Genomic DNA, 6,063 nt, shown 5'->3' on the forward strand with positions numbered 1-6,063 from the left:
TCCTCCCCTCTTCCTCTTCGTGCTCGAGCTCGGACCTTCATTGCGTCGCCGCTGTGCGACCCCCATCATCGGGCGATCTGGTCCTGGAACACCACGTTGCGCGACTTCACCTTCGTACTACGGGTCTCTTCCGCTGTCGTCAGCGCCATCGGGTAAGTCCCTTTCTCTTCCTAGATCTATGTGTTACTCCATTGTAATTCAATAGAGTCCGTCGGAGTTCATCCCGTGTTCGTCTCCATTGCCGACCTTCTTGGTTCTCCAATGAATATTTTCCCACTGTTAGGTTGTTGTAGGCATGGTGATCTGGTCCCCTATATAGCTTCCCCTAGATGCTTTGTGAGATCCGTTAAATAACGAACTGCGAGTGCTTCCATATGTTGTTGTCATCTAGGGTTACTAAATTTTTCCTTTTTGAAGCATTGGTAGATCCGTATTTTCATGCACTTTGGTAGAAACCTGTTTGTCCCACACTTAGTAAAATCTGAAATCTTGACCCCTTTGTAAGCCGCCTTTACTTTTATACCGGCTTCCTTGATAGGAATGTAACTCCTTTGTACGCCACCTTTATGTTAGGGCGACTTGAACACTATAGATTGCTTTTATCACTTCTTTCTCGAGTCCCTTGCTCTTCAAGCAAGTCTATTCATTTAGATAAATCGACAAACATATTTCTGCACCTTCTTTCTCTCCATTATCATGTCAAAACCTTCCAAATGCGACTGGCTGCCTTCGGAGATTTCTGAAGCCGCACTCGAGTAGTGCGTGACCATAGGAGTCTTGTCACCCAAGGAAGATATCGGATGGCCAGCCACCGCTGGGGAAGTACGCTCGTGAACCGGCGGAGGTGAAGTAGTAGTTTTCACTGGTCACCTTGAATGAGGCTTTTCACCCCCTGGGTCAAAGTTCTTTTGAGACGCCTTGCACTTCTACAATCTTCACCCTCAAGACCTGGGCCCCAATTCGATCAGCAACTTATGCCAATTTCAAGTTTTTTCGGAAGTATACTTGGGAATAGAGCCAGCGGTTCTTTTATTCAGGGAATACTTCTACCTAAACCGTGAGAAAGAATTTGCTAGATGGGCCCAGCTTAGAACTTGGCGGGGTAACAATTCAGAGGCAACGAGAATGTCGCTTTCCTGCTATTGCCTTGCCTAGCCACCCCAAAGGCTTGGGAAAAACTTGGTTTTACTGCAAGAATACTGCACCTGCCAACGAGAACCCCTTTGTTGGGGAACGTCGCATGGGAAACAAAAAATTTCCTACGCGCACGAAGACCTATCATGGTGATGTCCATCTACGAGAGGGGATATTCGATCTACGTACCCTTGTAGACCGCACAGCAGAAGCGTTAAGAAACGCGGTTGATGTAGTGGAACGTCCTCACGTCCCTCGATCCGCCCCGCGAACCGTCCCGCGATCAGTCCCAGATCTAGTGCCGAACGGACGGCACCTCCGCGTTCAGCACACGTACAGCTCGACGATGATCTCGGCCTTCTTGATCCAACAAGAGAGACGGAGAGGTAGATGAGTTCTCCGGCAGCGTGACGGCGCTCCGGAGGTTGGTGATGATCTTATCTCAGCAGGGCTCCGCCCGAGCTCCGTAGAAACGCGGTCTAGAGGTAAAACCGTGGAGATATGTGGTCAGGCTGCCGTGGCAACGTTGTCTCAAATCAGCCCTAAAACCTCCGTATATATAGGGGGAGGAGGGGGAGCCTTGCCTTGGGGTCCAAGGACTCCCAAGGGGGTCGGCCGAGCCAAGCGGGGCAACCCTCCCCTTCCAAACCGAGTCCAACTAGGTTTGGAACGAGGAGTCCTTCCCCCTTTTCCCACCTCCTCTTTTTTTCTTTTCTCTTTGATTTTCTTCCTATGGCGCATAGGGCCTTCTTGGGCTGTCCCACCAGCCCACTAAGGGCTGGTGCGCCACCCCCAAGGCCTATGGGCTTCCCCGGGGTGGGTTGCCCCCCCCCCCCCCCCCCCCCCGCGGTGAACACCCGGAACCCATTCGTCATTCCCGGTACATTCCCGGTAACTCCGAAAACCTTCCGGTAATCAAATGAGGTCATCCTATATATCATTCTTCGTTTCCAGACCATTCCGGAAACCCTCGTGACGTCCATGATCTCATCCGGGACTCCGAACAACATTCGGTAACCAACCATATAACTCAAATACGCATAAAACAACATCGAACCTTAAGTGTGCAGACCCTGCGGGTTCGAGAACTATATAGACATGACCCGAGAGACTCCTCGGTCAATATCCAATAGCGGGACCTGGATGCCCATATTGGATCCTACATATTCTACGAAGATCTTACCGTTTCAACCTCAGTGCCAAGGATTTAGATAATCCCGTATGTCATTCCCTTTGTCCTTCGGTATGTTACTTGCCCGAGATTCGATCGTCAGTATCCGCATACCTATTTCAATCTCGTTTACCGGCAAGTCTCTTTACTCGTTCCGTAATACAAGATCCCGTAACTTACAATAAGTCACATTGCTTGTAAGGCTTGTGTGTGATGTTGTATTACCGAGTGGGCCCCGAGATACCTCTCCGTCACACGGAGTGACAAATCCCAGTCTAGATCCATACTAACTCAACGAACACCTTCGGAGATACCTGTAGAGTATCTTTATAGTCACCCAGTTACGTTGCGACGTTTGATACACACAAAGTATTCCTCCGGTGTCAGTGAGTTATATGATCTCATGGTCATAGGAACAAATACTTGACACACAGAAAACAATAGCAACAAAATGACACGATCAACATGCTACGTCTATTAGTTTGGGTCTAGTCCATCACGTGATTCTCCTAATGACGTGATCCAGTTATCAAGCAACAACACCATGTTCATAATCAGAAGATACTGACTATCTATGATCAACTGGCTAGCCAACTAGAGGCTTGCTAGGGACAGTGTTTTGTCTATATATCCACACATCTATATAAGTCTTCATTCAAAACAATTATAGCATGGATAATAAATGATTATCTTGATACAGGAATTATAATAATAACTATATTTATTATTGCCTCTAGGGCATAATTCCAACAGTCTCCCACTTGCACTAGAGTCAATAATCTAGCCCTCACAACATCATCTGAATTACATTGTAATAAATCTAACACCCATACAGTTCTGGTGTTGATCATGCTTTGCCCGTGGAAGAGGTTTAGTGAGCGGGTCTTTTGCATTCAGATTTGTGTGCACTTTGCATATATTTACATCCTCCCCTTCAACGTAGTCGCGGATGAGGTTGAAGCGTCGTTTGATGTGTCTGGACTTCTTGTGAAACCGTGCTTCCTTTGCTAGGGCAATGGCACCCGTGTTGTCACAGAACAAGTTTATTAGTTTCAGTGCGCTTGGCACCACTCCAAGATCCGTCATGAACTGCTTCATTCAGACACCCTCCTTAGCCGCCTCCGAGGCAGCCATGTACTCCGCTTCACATGTAGAATCTGCTATGACGTTCTGCTTAGAACTGCACCAGCTTACCGCACCACCATTAAGAATAAATACGTATCCGGTTTGCGACTTAGAGTCGTCCGGATCTATGTCAAAGCTTGCATCGACGTAACCTTTTACGGCGAGCTCTTCGTCACCTCCATACGCGAGAAACATCTCCTTAGTCCTTTTCAGGTACTTCAGGATATTCTTGACCGCCATCCAGTGATCCACTCCTGGATTACTCTGGAACCTACCTGCCATACTTATGGCCAGGCTAACGTCCGGTCTAGTGCACAACATTGCATACATGATAGAACCTATGGCTGAAGCATAGGGGACGGTGCTCATATGCTCTCTATCCTCATCAGTTGCTGGGCACTGAGTCTTACTCAATCTCGTACCTTGTAAAACTGGCAAGAACCCTTTCTTGGATTGTTCCATTTTGAACCTCTTCAAAACTTTATCAAGGTATGTGCTTTGTGAAAGTCCTATCAGGCGTTTTGATCTATCCCTGTAGATCTTAATGCCTAGAAGGTAAGCAGCTTCTCCTAGGAACTTCATAGAGAAACTTTTATTCAAGTAATCCTTTATGCTCTCCAAAAACTCTACGTTGTTTCCAATCAGCAATATGTCATCCACATATAATATTAGAAACGCCACAGAGCTCCCACTCACTTTCTTGTAAATACAAGATTCTCCAACCACTTGTATAAACCCAAATGCTTTGATCACCTCATCAAAGCGTTTGTTCCAACTCCGAGATGCTTGCACCAGTCCATAAATGGATCGCTGGAGCTTGCACACTTTGTTAGCATTCTTAGGATCGACAAAACCTTCGGGTTGCATCATATACAACTCTTCCTTAAGGAAACCGTTAAGGAACGCCGTTTTGACATCCATCTGCGAGATTTCATAATCGAAAAACGCAGCTATTGCGAACATGATTCTGACGGACTTAAGCATCGCTACGAGTGTGAATGTCTCATCGTAGTCAACTCCTTGAACTTGTGAAAAACCCTTTGCCACAAGTCGAGCTTTATAACCGGTCACATTGCCGTCAGCGTCCGTCTTCCTCTTAAAGATCCATTTGTTCTGAATAGCCTTGCGGCCCTCAGGTAGTACTTCCAAAGTCCACACTTTGTTCTCATACATGGATCCTATCTCGGACTTCATGGCTTCTAGCCATTTGTTGGAATCTGGGCCCACCATTGCTTCTTCATAATTTGCAGGTTCATTGTTGTCTAACAACATGATTGACATGACGGGATTACCGTACCACTCTGGAGCAGCACGTGGTCTCGTCGACCTGCGTGGTTCGACAGAAACTTGAACCGGAGTTTCATGATCATCATCATTAACTTCCTACTCAACCGGCGTCGCAACGACAGAGGTTTCCCCTTGCCCAGCGCCACCATCTAGAGGGATGAGAGGTTCGACAACCTCATCAAGTTCTATCTTCCTCCCACTCAACTCTCTCGAGAGAAACTCCTTCTCGAGAGAAGCTCCGTTTTTAGCAACAAACACTTTGCCCTCGGATTTGAGATAGAAGGTGTACCCAACTGTCTCTTTTGGGTAACCTATGAAGATGCACTTTTCCGCTTTGGGTTCCAGCTTTTCAGGCTGAAGCTTTTTGACATAAGCATCACATCCCCAAACTTTAAGGAACGACAAATTTGGCCTTTTGCCACACCACAGTTCGTATGGTGTCGTCTCAACGGATTTTGATGGCGCCCTATTTAAAGTGAATGCAGCTGTTTCTAATGCATAACCCCAAAATGATAATGCCAAATCGGTAAGAGACATCATAGATCGCACCATCTCTAATAAAGTACGATTACGACGTTCGGACACACCATTACGCTGTGGTGTTCCAGGCGGTGTCAACTGTGAAACAATATCACATTGTCTTAAGTGAGCACCAAACTCGAAACTCAGATATTCACCCCCACGATCAGACCGTAGGAACTTGATCTTCTTGTTACGATGATTTTCAACTTCACTCTGAAATTGCTTGAACTTTTCAAATGTTTCAGACTTGTGCTTCATTAAGTAGACATTACCATATCTACTCAAATCGTCAGTGAAGGTGAGAAAATAACAATATCCGCCGCGTGCCTCCACGCTCATTGGACCGCACACATCGGTATGTATGATTTCCAACAAGTCACTTGCACGCTCTATTGTTCCGGAGAACGGAGTTTTAGTCATCTTGCCCATGACGCATGGTTTGCACGTGTCAAGTGAATCAAAGTCAAGTGACTCCAAAAGTCCATCGGCATGGAGTTTCTTCATGCGCTTTACACCAATATGACCTAAGTGGCAGTGCCACAAAAACATGGCGCTATCATTGTTAACTCTAACTCTTTTGGTCTCAATGTTATGTATGTGTGTATCACTATCAAGATTCAATATGAACAATCCTCTCACATTGGGTGCATGACCATAAAAGATGTTACTCATAGAAATAGAACAACCATTATTCTCTGACTTAAAAGAGTAACCGTCTCGCAATAAACAAGATCCAGATATAATGTTCATGCTCAACGCAGGCACTAAATAACAATGATTGAAGTTCATAACTAATCCTGATGGTAACTGAGGTGAAACTGTGC

The sequence above is a fragment of the Hordeum vulgare genome, chromosome 1H (assembly GCF_904849725.1).
Source record: "Hordeum vulgare subsp. vulgare chromosome 1H, MorexV3_pseudomolecules_assembly, whole genome shotgun sequence".
NCBI lineage: Eukaryota > Viridiplantae > Streptophyta > Magnoliopsida > Poales > Poaceae > Hordeum > Hordeum vulgare.